General features: G+C 35.5%; 1 protein-coding gene across 1 annotated transcript in view; it reads left to right on the top strand.

Moving 5' to 3' along the window:
- The window catches only part of AGMO (alkylglycerol monooxygenase), a 345,447-nt gene that overhangs the window by 145,961 nt on the left and 187,313 nt on the right, over positions 1-12,173 (top strand). The gene's annotated exons all lie outside the window — the stretch shown is intronic.

Raw genomic sequence — 12,173 nt, 5'->3', positions numbered from 1 at the left:
TGTCAGTATTGATACATTTTACTGTACGTATTTATACATACACGTACATATATCAATCAGCGGGAACTCCTCGAAAAAAGTTTAATGCTTAAAGAAATTGTGAAAATATCGTTTGAAAATCTTGCTTTAATTTTAGAGTTTAGGTTTTATTTAGAGAGTGTTCAAAATGTTTAGCTTTTTTTCCCCCCAGAAAAGTGAAAAAATATAATTTCTTGGGTTTTATGTGGTATCTCAAATCATCAGATTTGAATGTTTTCAGATAGATCGTTAAGCAACTGATTGTTTTATTAACTATGGTACTGTTCTGGTTGTTAAATACCAAAAGTCACAGGCCCAGGAAAACTTACTTATAAACATGAGAACCTCTCCAAGCATTTCACATTTGTTGCAAGCTTTTTGAAGTTCTGTAGGAAACGTGTTGACAGGTGTTGCAGCTGGTTGAACAATAGCGCAAATCACAGCTGCATTCGATACCAAAGCTTGATACAACAAAGTGCATTATTTCATTAATCTGCAGTATTTCATGCTACTGCTCCACTTGGAATAAGGAGACTGTTACTATGACTTTGGACATATGAGCCACTATTTGAAGACCTGTGGTGAAGCAGCATTGCGTTTTATGGCAGTTGACATACATCAAACAGTCAATAGAGAACCATCTGAAAGAGTTGTTGAGGCCAATTCTGACTGTAGAGGTCAAAGACCAAATTTGTTTAAATCAGTAGAGGAAAGCTTTCTAATGATTTACATGGAGGGGTTAAAGGAGAATTACATTTTTTATAGCAGCTCTGCTACAGGTCAAGCCACGTGTTGGGTCAGGTATTAGTTTGGACACAGAACAATGGTGCCTAAGTAACTTCCGCCTTTTCCTGTGCCCCTCTGAAAGGTCTACGAGCTAGAGTTTCATCGCAGTCTGTAAAGGGGCAGTGGGAGAAAGCCAGTGGTGAGACATTTCTTTTAAGCTCAGGACCTCCAGGTGGCTTCATTTCCAAGCTCAAAAGCAACACATTACAACCTTTCACTTGTCTTGTACCTCATATTTTTGAAAGTACTGTATCATGTATAATTACTACAGTTGAGCTGTACAGGAAGCAGGAACACCCTTTCTGCAATTGAGGTTTGGCTTTTGAAATTTTAAATTATATTATTAGGTGTGAATACATTTATAAGATGTTTTTAACAGCTGTGCATTTAATTACATTTATTATTATAGACTGCATAGTACCGCTCATTTGAAATAACAGAATCATGCAGGAAGTAGAACCAAGAGATTTGTAGCTGGCTGTTTCAGGGGCAAGTGAAATCAAGACCTGGAGTGGGGAGAAGATTTAACTTTTAAAAATAATTATTATTATCATGTAATTGCCCTAATTTTTTAAAGTTTAATACACAGAAACCATACTCCACTCACAGAAACCCTATGTCAGCCATGGTACACATGACAGTGGTGGCCAAGGAGCCCTGATTAGTCCTGAATGGAGGTCTGATTCTTTCAGTTGTTTCATGGCTACTGACAGCCGTGAAATCAGTTTTCACTCTGAGGGGGATTTGTCCTTAAGGAGGTACTGATTTTCTCAACGGAAGGATGAGTTCGTTCATGTCAGTCTATCAGGGTGGAATAAGAGAAAGTAAAAAAAAAAATAATAATAAAGCAGAACAAGAACAACATGCTTTTTGAAAGACTGTATGTGAGAGAAAAAATAGACCCTAAAACAAACTAAAGAGTTTATAATGAAATTTTCTGTTTACTTTTGGATTACTTTGATGAAGACAGAGCAGTGTCCATCCCCTTCCTCTTTTCTGAAAGTTACAAAACCTTCTGCTATAAACTGTACTCTGCTGTTTAATTTTTGCCTCCATTTTTGTTTATTGTTCACTCATCTAAAATGTCTGCAGCACAAGAGTCAGTGAAGCTCTTTTCTTCTGAGTTTACTGAAGAATACTTATTATTTAATACGTGTTTTAAAGTTAAGAGCTGTGGAATGTTGTCATTTCATTTGAGATTATAGATAATATTTCAGCAGTAGTTGATTCACACAATAATAGTGGCATCTAGTACCTTATCATTATCTGTTACCTTTGATTTACTATCATTGTTCATGTACATATCAGTCGATGCTTGTGCAGAGAAATATAAAAGAGAAATAGTTATTTGGTATTGAAGATTTGAACCCATATGATTCAAGGATTTTTATAGTGCTGAACTAAAGCCCCTAAATGAAATATGATGCAGTCACAACAAAATGAGCCATCTTTTTTTTTTTAATTTTATTTATTCATTTATTTGATAGAGATCACAAGTAGGCAGAGAGGCAGGCAGAGAGAGAGGAAAGCAGAGTCCCTGGTGAGCAGAGAGCCTGATGCAGGGCTCGATCCCAGGACCCTGAGATCATTACCCAAGCAGAAGGCAGGGGCTTAACCCACTGAGCCACCCAGGTGCCCCTGAGCCATCTTTTTATGTACTAATATGGACAGATACCCCCCAAAATAACAGTGTATAGTATATGCTAATATTTATATTAAAAAAGGGAAAACAGCTATATGTTTTATATGTTCACAGATGCATGAAATGTTTCTAGAAGTACAGGTGGGTAGCCAACTCTTTTCTCAGGGGAGAGATATTTGGATAGACTAGGGAGAAGGATTAGAATAAGATATTAACATTAATCTTACCCATGTTAATGTGGGCAAGGAGCTCTCTCTTTGGGTAATATTTCTCTAATAAGTGATGATGTTGTGCAGCATTCGAGGTACTTATTGGTCATTGATGCATTTGCTTTAATAAACTGCCTGTTTAAGCTTTTATCTATTTTTTATTGACTTGTTTGCTTAAGTGACTTGAAATTCTTTATAGATTCTCATTATAAATCACTGTCAGATTTATGCATTTCAATTATATTTCTCCATCCTATAGCATGCTTTTTTCATTTTCTTTTTGATTATTTTGAAAAAATAATTGAATTTTGAAGTTTAATTTATCTTTTTTTAATGGTTAGGTGGTTTTTCTTGTTTGCTGTATTTTCTTCACGAACTCTTTATCATTTTTATGAATACCCACTTCTGTGCACCATTTAAAAGTAGAAACTTTCTTTCAGCCTTTTGATTACCTGAATCCTTTGTTGAAAAGAAATTGACCGTATGTGGTCAGCTCTAATTTTAGGCTTCTGTTCTCTTCTATTGATTTCTTTCCTCTTATCCCAATCCCTCACTTTATTATTATAGCTTAACAGAAAGACTTATTTGTACAATTGATAAACAAAAATTTTATTTAAAAATTCTCCAAGACCTTCTTACTTTCTTATTGTGTAGTCTTTGAATGGACAGTTTTCTTGCTTTCACTCCTTTGTTTATACCATATATTTCTCTCTCTCTCTCTCTCTCTCTTTTTTTTTTTTTTGTCTCATTGCTTGGAGTTCACAGATTATATATTTTAGGTCAAATTTTGAAACAAACAAACAAACATAGCCAGTATTTCCTTAAACATTGTATTTACACCTTTCTCTCTCTCCTCTCTTTGGACTCAAAATGCCTGTTTATTAAACTCTTCAGTTTTAATTACCTTTTACCTGCCCTCGCTAATGTACAAATTTTAAGCCCATTCAGTGGATTTCCCACATCAGATATTATGCCTTAAATTTTTGAATTTCCATTTCTTTTTTTTCCTTTTTATTTATTTATTTATTTTCAAAGCTTTTCCTTTTTATTTATTTATTTATAAATTTTTTTTTCAGTGTTCGACGATTCATTGTTTTTGCACCACATCCAGTGCTCCATGCAATACATGCCCTCCTTAATACCCACCACGAGGCTCACCCATTCCCCTACCACCCCCAACCCTCAGTTTGTTTCTGAGTCCCCAGTCTCTCATAGTTCATCTCCCCCTCCGATTTCCCCCATCTCACTTCTCCTCTCCATTTCCCAATGTCCTCTGTGTTATTCCTTGTGCTACACAAGCAAGTGAAACCATATAATTGACTCTCTCTGCTTGACTTATTTAACTCAGCATAATCTCCTCCAGTCCTGTCCATGTTGATACAAAAGTTGAGTATTAATCCTTTTTGATGAAGGCTTAATACTCTTCATACAACTGTCCCAATCAATATGACACACCTATAGAATAAGCATCAGCAGAAGTTAGAGTATAGGAGAACCGCAGGAATGCAGTGTGCAGAATTAGAAAGCACAAGAGATACGTAGTGGAATTATGAAGCTACATAACTGAAGAGACAATAAGAACTGGAAGTTTACAGAAATGTGGAGATAGAGAAAAGAATAGGAAAATGTAACTTTACGGCAGCAAAAACAATAAAGCGGTAGCAGCAGACCTAAGATTTAGATCTGACTTCTTCACACAACTAATAGAGTGGTTTGCTTATGGCCCTTTTATAGCCAACATTATGATTTTCATGGAAGTATAGTAGTACTTATCTGTTCTTCAAAACCTTAGGGAGTCTACCAAGACCCAGTCTTGTGTAAAAAACGTGGTTTTAGGGCACCTGGGTGGCTCAGCGGGTTAAAACCTCTGCCTTCGGCTCAGGTCATGATCCCAGGGTCCTGGGATGGAGCCCTGCATCGGGCTCTCTGCTCTGCAGGGAGCCTGCTTCCCCCTCTCTCTCTCTCTGCCTGCCTCTCTGCCTACTTGTGATCTCTCTCAAATAAATAAACTCTTTAAAAAAAACAAAAAACAAACAAACAACAACGTGGTTTTAAGTACATTTACCTATTTCATCTTACCATTTTATTAAACCATTATATATAAAATATATAACATTTGTAACATGAATTCTAAGTCATTATTTCAAAGAAACAAGTTTAGTTTATCTCAGATTTGTGTAGCTGTTATTTTGTTCTTTGTATTAGAATTATTAAGCTAGTTGACAAAGCTTTTTCATTATATTAATTAATATTTATTTTGCATAAAGACACTTGGGAAGATATTCTTGAATATTTCACATACTGTAATTATTAAAACCTAAATATGCATATCATAACACATAATTATTCATCTCAAGTGTGTTTTATAAAACATAGTTAAAAGTGGGGCACCTGGGTGACTTTAATTAACTCAATTAAACATCTGCCTTCAGCTCAGATCACAATCTCAGGGTCCTGGGATGGAGCCCAGGTCAGGCTCCCTGCTTAGCAGGGAGTCTGCTTCTCCCTCTCCGTCCGTCCTGCCCCTAAGCTCATGCTCTCTCTCTGTCTCAAATAAATAAATAAAGTTTTTTTAAAAAACATAATAAAAGTAGGGTCACCTGGCTGGCTCAGTCCATAGAGTGTGGGACTCTTGACCCCAGGATCCTGAGTTCCTGCCCCGTGTTGGGTGTAGAGTTTACTCAAAGAAAGAAGGAAGGCAGGAAGGCAGGAAGGCGAGAGAGAGAGAGAGAAAGAGAGAGAGAGAGAGAGAGAGAGAAAGAAAGAAAGAAAGAAAGAAAAGGAAGGAAGGAAGGGGAAATAAAAAGAAAAGAAAGTAACTATTTACATAATGTAAACTTGTGTTTTCCTTTTGTGGCCTTAGGAATTATATTGCCTGAAGTCCTGACTTCATTTATTACTATTACTGTGACCTTGGACAGTTCAGTTTACCCTCCTGTGCCTTAGTTTCTTTTTATATAAAATAAAGATACTAACAATACACAGTATTGAGTATTAAAAAAGATAGTTCATATTCTAATCTATAGATGTTTGTAGTACTTTTGCTTTTCTTTTTAATCTTTTCTGTAAACTAGATAACTGTTTTAGTTTATGTCACTTACTAACCATTCCTAGCCATCCTTATGATTATTCATACACATTTTGTACTTGTGATTTTAATGCAGTCCATATTTTGGTTAGTATGAATTATTAATATGAATAAATGCAGTGGATTTTAGATTTAAGAAAATAATGCACAAATTTACTTTAGAAAAATGTATATCTTTATAAGCTTGAGATTCTGATCATGAAATGCATTGTTCAGGTTTTTTTGTCATAATCTTTTTTTTTTCTAATTCAGGAACTAGTCAATGTAGAAAATTATTAAATTTGCCAAATTCAATATATCTTTTTAAATATTTCAAGCATTATATCCCACAGACATCCACTGAGTGCCTATTTCATTTGTAGTCTTGCATATAGTAACAAAGACAAAAAAAAAGAGAGGCTGGAACAATGAGATACAATATTCTGGATGAAGGAAAAGTAGCTCAAAAGATATTTTTAAATGACTGAATTTTAGAAGACTAAACAGTTACAGTTATCCCAAGCCACAAATTCTCAGCTACTGATATTTGTCATTTGTTTGATCTGTCCCCAGGAAAACTTGAAGAGATGACATTTCTGTTTATTTGTCTCTTATTTACTTCATTTTGCATGTCATTTACTTATCCAGAACTCATGTTTTCAGAAAGTATTTTAAGCATTTTGACAAATACTATCTCATTAAATCTTCATAAGTTTATGGAATAGTTAATACTGTTTCCTCAAGTTAAGTATACTAAGTAACTTGCACTGCATCATAGGACTGGTAAGTGTCAGAGCTGGGCTTTGGACTGAGTAGTGAGGCTCCAGATTTCCTTGTTCTCATCCATTTCTGACCACACTGTTATAATAGCCACCATGTATTAAACATGCAATATATGCTAAGCAGAAGATTTTCATTTAATTCCCATAAAGTAATTTGAATCACTAAAGGTCAACTACTTAAAAACTTTTATAGTTTGTAGAGAATGAATATAATTTAAAATAACCTCAGTTAATGAGGCTTTAAGGGTACCTGTAGAAGTACAAACTATCCCAGAAAGTTAATAGACAATTTCAGAAAACTGCAAATTTTATATTCACCAACTTTGTGGCAAACACTATCCTTTTGCAAAGCTAAAATATTGAGATTCTGCAGTTTATATAAGGTAACCAAGCTGGCCTCAGAGCATATTATGTTTTGGCCGTTATCTGCTTATTACCCTTCCTCTTCACTCTATTTATTTGGTTATATCTCAGTGTACCATGATGGGAGGCAACAGGGTTCATAAATAACCCACATTGCACAATGAAAGAAGTTTAAACCTATTGGTTAGTTAAGAGAGGACTCTGTAATCTTGCCTGGATCAAGTTACTGTGTGACCTTTATACACATCTGTTTATCCCTCTTAAAATGTAATCTATCCTCAGAGGTTAGTCCTACTCAAAATCCTTTGGTGATGTTCAGTTGCTTGATGAGCGAAGTCTAAATTGCTTTAATTTAATGTTTCTCTTGCACTGCCTTCAAATAGATTTCCTGTGTACATCCTGTTACTTTCCATTCTGTGCAATTCGTTCCGAGTTGACTACTTTCCATTTCCCAAATACATCTGCTATATAATTATTACTGTTTCTCTTCTTTCATATTCTCTACATTTTGCTATTCTATACATTAAGGCCTCACTCAAATCTTCACAAAGCATCTCTTCTATCAAGAGTAAATACTTACGTAGCTCAGACCATGTCGGTCACTGCTAAGTATTTCATAAGATTTATTTATTTAGGGATGCCTGGGTGGTTCAGTCAGTTAAGCATTTGCCTTCGGATCAGGTTAAAATCTCAGGATCCTGGGATGGAGCCCCACGTGGGGCTCTCTGCCCAGCAGGGAGTCTGCTTCTCCCTCTCCCTCTGTCCCACCTGCTTGTGCATGTGCTCTCTCTCAAATAAATAAAAAAAACTTTAAAAATAAGATTTGCTTATTTAATTATCATACAATCCTATTGTCCCCATTCAAAGAGAAGTTGAAGTATGTAGAATTAAATAACTTGCCTAAGATTGTAGCTAATTAGTAGTAGATATGTGATTCAAAACCTGGTAAACTATTTTCTCCTTTCCTCCTCTGAAATCTGGTATCAGTGATTTTACATTTCTTAGAGATGACCAGATTACGTAAAACAACCCCAATATATGTCTGTTTTCCTGGCATAATTGTTAATAGCTCATACTTTCCTCTCTTTGTAAGTATTACATACTCGTTTTCCTCCTAACCAGCTCTTGATCTCTCTTAACCTTTCCATTCTGTTATCTCACCTTAGCTAATGCTCCTTCCATCAATTATATAGATGGCTATGATAGAATATTATTCTCTTCTCTTCCTACAGACTCTTCTCTCTTCCAAATATTTGCATACAACAGCCATGGTGGTGATTTTAGAAACCCAGTTATATCAGGCACTGCCAACATGAGTACAAATACCCACAATAAGAAGTTTTGAATGGCTTTCTGCTGCCTCCAGGACAGAATCAAATACCTTAAATTCATGAATGGACTTCAGGGTTCTTAGAACATGACCCTGCCTTACTGCTCTGTTCTCATCCCATTAGTCAGATGCTCCAGCTAAACCACATTTCATTTTCTCTCACACACTCCAAACGCTTATTCATTTTCTGTATTTATATATGCTCTCTTTGTTGATGACCTTTTCCAAACATTCTTCATAATGCAACTCAGTTACCACTTCCTTATGAATGTCTTTTTCACCTCCTACTTAACTCTGTAAGTGCACTTTTCTTTTTTTTTTTTTTTAATTTTATGGTATTTTTTTCAGTGTTCCAAGGCTCATTGTTTATGCACCACACCCAGTGCTCCATGCAATACGCCCTCCATAATACGCACCACCAGGCTCAACCATCCCCCCTCCCCTTCCAAAACCCTCAGTTTGTTTCTGAGTCCACAGTCTCTAATGCTTCTTCTCCCCCTCTGATTTCCCCCCATTCACTTTTCCTTTCCTTCTCCTAATGTCCTCCATGTTATTCCTTATGCTCCACAAGTAAGTGAAACCATATGATAATTGACTTTCTCTGCTTGACTTGTTTCACTCAGCATAATCTCCTCCAGTACCATCCATATTGATACAAAAGTTGGGTATTCATCCTTTCTGATGGAGGCATAATATTCCCTTGTATATATGGACCATATTTTCTTTATCCATTCGTCCACTGAAGGGCATCTTTGCTCTTTCCACAGTTTGGTGATTGTGGCCATTGCTGCTATGAACACTGGGATACATATGGCCCTTCTTTGCACTACATCAGTATCTTTGGAGTAAATACCCAGGAGTGCAATTGCAGGGTCATAGGGAAGCTCTATTTTTAGTTTCTTCAGGAATCTCCACACTGTTTTCCAAAGTGGCTGTACCAACTTGCATTCCCACCAACAGTGTAAGAGGATTCCCCTTTCTCCACATCCTCTCCAACACATGTTGTTTACTGATTTGTTAATTTTGACCATTCTAACTGGTGTAAGGTGGTATCTCAGTGTGGTTTTGATCTGAATCTCCCTAATGACTAATGATGAATCCGTTCCTGATTAAAATGCTTCAAAGTATAGGGATAGAGGGAACATTCCTCAACTTCACGAAATCGATCTGTGAGAAACCCACAGCAAATATCATTCTCAATGGGGAAAAGCTGGCAGCCTTCCCTTTGAGATCAGGAACACGACAAGGATGCCCACTCTCACCACTGTTGTTCAACATAGTAATAGAAGTCCTAGCAACAGCAGTCAGACCAACAGAAAGAAATAAAAGGTATTCAAATTGGCAAAGAAGTCGTCAAACTCTCTCTCTTCACAGATGACATGATACTTTATATGGAAAACCCAAAAGACTCCACTCCCAAACTACTAAAACTCATACAGCAATTCAGTAATGTGGCAGGATACAAAATCAATGCACAGAAATCAGTTTCTTTCTTATACACTAACAGTGAAAATATAGAAAGGGAAATTAGAGAATCGATTCCATTTACTATAGCACCAAGAACCATAAGATACCTGGGAATAAACCTAACCAAAGACATAAAGGATCTGTACTCGAGGAACTGCACTTTTCTTTTCATTACTGCTGTGTTTATTTCCATTTCCACATTGGGAGTTAAGAGTAAGCTCTGTTGGGGGATGTGAATACTGTAACATATTGGTTCCTGCTTATGAAAGCATTCAGTTAATAATGCTGAAGTTTACTTCTTATACATCTATACTGTATTTGTTACTAAACCCTGTTTCTCCCATTATTCTGAGTTCCTTGATAACAAAAAGTAAAACATGGCTTGTCTCTTATGAGAACATATGTTTGTGTATATAAGTACATATATTATATACGTATTAACTTTAATAAATACACATAGCAGTGTTTAAATACTTATATCTCTTGTTGATAATAAGTAAATAAGTTTGTACGTTTATACTTATTTGCACTTATATCTGGGGTACAGCTATGCTGTATCTCCCTAATATAAATTTTTAATGGTTATGATCATGTATCTTTTAGAATTTTAAGGAATTTTTGAGGAAGAAGCAGTTATATTTTAAAACAAATGTTTTTGAAAAATACTTCTTATAACAAAAATCAAATTTCATGCTTCTTGTCTATCACGTCCTTATTTCAATAGTACATAATAAGCCTTCCATCATGGAAATAAGCTGAGACATTTCACAGCACTTCTGTCTGTTTACTCCCATAGTCCCTGTTATTCCTTTTTGAATTTCAGGTTCCGGTTCTCTCTTCTTCCTTCTTTAGAATTTAATTTACTTCACTACTTTCGTATTGCCTCTAAGTAATTACATAGTCTGTAGCTCTAACGCTAACTCTCTTACAGATTTAAGATCAGTGTTTCCAATGTGTCATTTAATATATTCACAAGAGTACTTAGCAGTACCCAGAGTTAACATATTTAAAATGTATTTCATTATGACTCAAGTCAGAGGCTCTTCTTTACTTCCATTGCTACTTCAGGTCAACATCATGGTCAAATATTGTTGTTTCCAAAGAACTCTTTGACCTCTTTGTAGCCTGTCTTCAAGTCCTATACATGTTCTCTCTAGAAGTGATCTTTTGTTCCATTCTGTAGTTACCTTTTAAGATAATTCACCCTTAACTTATTCATGTATAATTTTGTAGTGTTTTCCCAAATTTATTAGATATGCAAATCTCTTTGAAATTCATATATTTAAAAAAAATAGTTCTTGAGTGCTTACTCTCTGCCAGACAAAGAGACTACTTTAGCCTGAATTGGCCTGAATTGGCATCGCTTGTTACTATCATATTGAGGATTATGTCCTCCTTCAAGAATCTGTTAGATTCTACTGATTCTTTCCTAAAGGGAAAAAAACTTTGCATAAAAAAATAATTTTAGGGGCGCCTGGGTGGTTCAGTGGGTTAAAGCCTCTGCCTTCTGCTCAAGTCATGATCCCAGGGTCCTGGGATCCATCCCGGCATCAGGGCTCTCTACTCAGCAGCGAGCCTGCTTTCCTTCCTCTCTCTCTGCCTGCCTCTCTGCAGACTTGTGATCTCTGTCTGTCAAATACATAAATAAAATCTTTAAAAATAATAATAATAATTTTATTGAGCTTCCCAAAGCTCATCAAAAGACTATCTAAAAATTCATAGATCACTATTTTAAAATGTCTGTTGTGAAAGTAATGGAATTTGAGGGTTTCCAGCATAAGGGAGAAGTTGGGAATCTACTAACAGAATTGAAAAGAAGACTATTTTAAGAACAAGAAAGTAATAAGACATAATGTCTAAGAGTATAGGTTGTGTAATCAAAGAGAAATCTATCCTCTGTTGGAGTTTGTACACTCTTGTGTTTGCAGAACCTAAAAGCATTCCCACATAATGGAATCTTAAGAAATGCTTGCTGAAGGATGGGTGTGAATATTTAGTAAAGTTATCTAAATTCTCTGACCTTGCTTTCTAATCTTTAATGAAGGTAATCATACCTACCCCATAAAAGTGCACTGAAGCTTAATAAAATAACATATGTTAGTTGTATATAGTCAGGTAAATAATACCAGTTATTTTGGTATTTATTATGAAAAAAGTCATAAGACTACATATTAGAATTGGTACATAAGGTCAGAGTTGGATGGATCATATGCATGTATCAGAGTTATCTGGGTGCTTACCCAAAATATAGAATAGTAATAGACCCCTTCTAAGAACCATAGAATATACATAAATCTCCTCTGACCAAGGGTAGGAATCTGCAACATTGATATTAGGAAGCTTGAGCTCCATGAATGTGGGAGCTCACAGTAAACTTCTTAAAGACAAAGACTGTGTTTTATTCATCTTCATTTTTTCATTGTCTTGAACTTGGATCACCATCAACAACTACCTTTTTTTTTTTTTTTAAGATTTTATTTATTTATTTGACAGAGAGAGATCACCAGTA

Source organism: Neovison vison, chromosome 4 (assembly GCF_020171115.1).
Source record: "Neovison vison isolate M4711 chromosome 4, ASM_NN_V1, whole genome shotgun sequence".
Lineage (NCBI taxonomy): Eukaryota > Metazoa > Chordata > Mammalia > Carnivora > Mustelidae > Neogale > Neogale vison.
The sequence above is the reverse complement of the archived record's forward strand: the minus strand, read 5'-3'. Positions and strand labels throughout refer to the sequence as shown.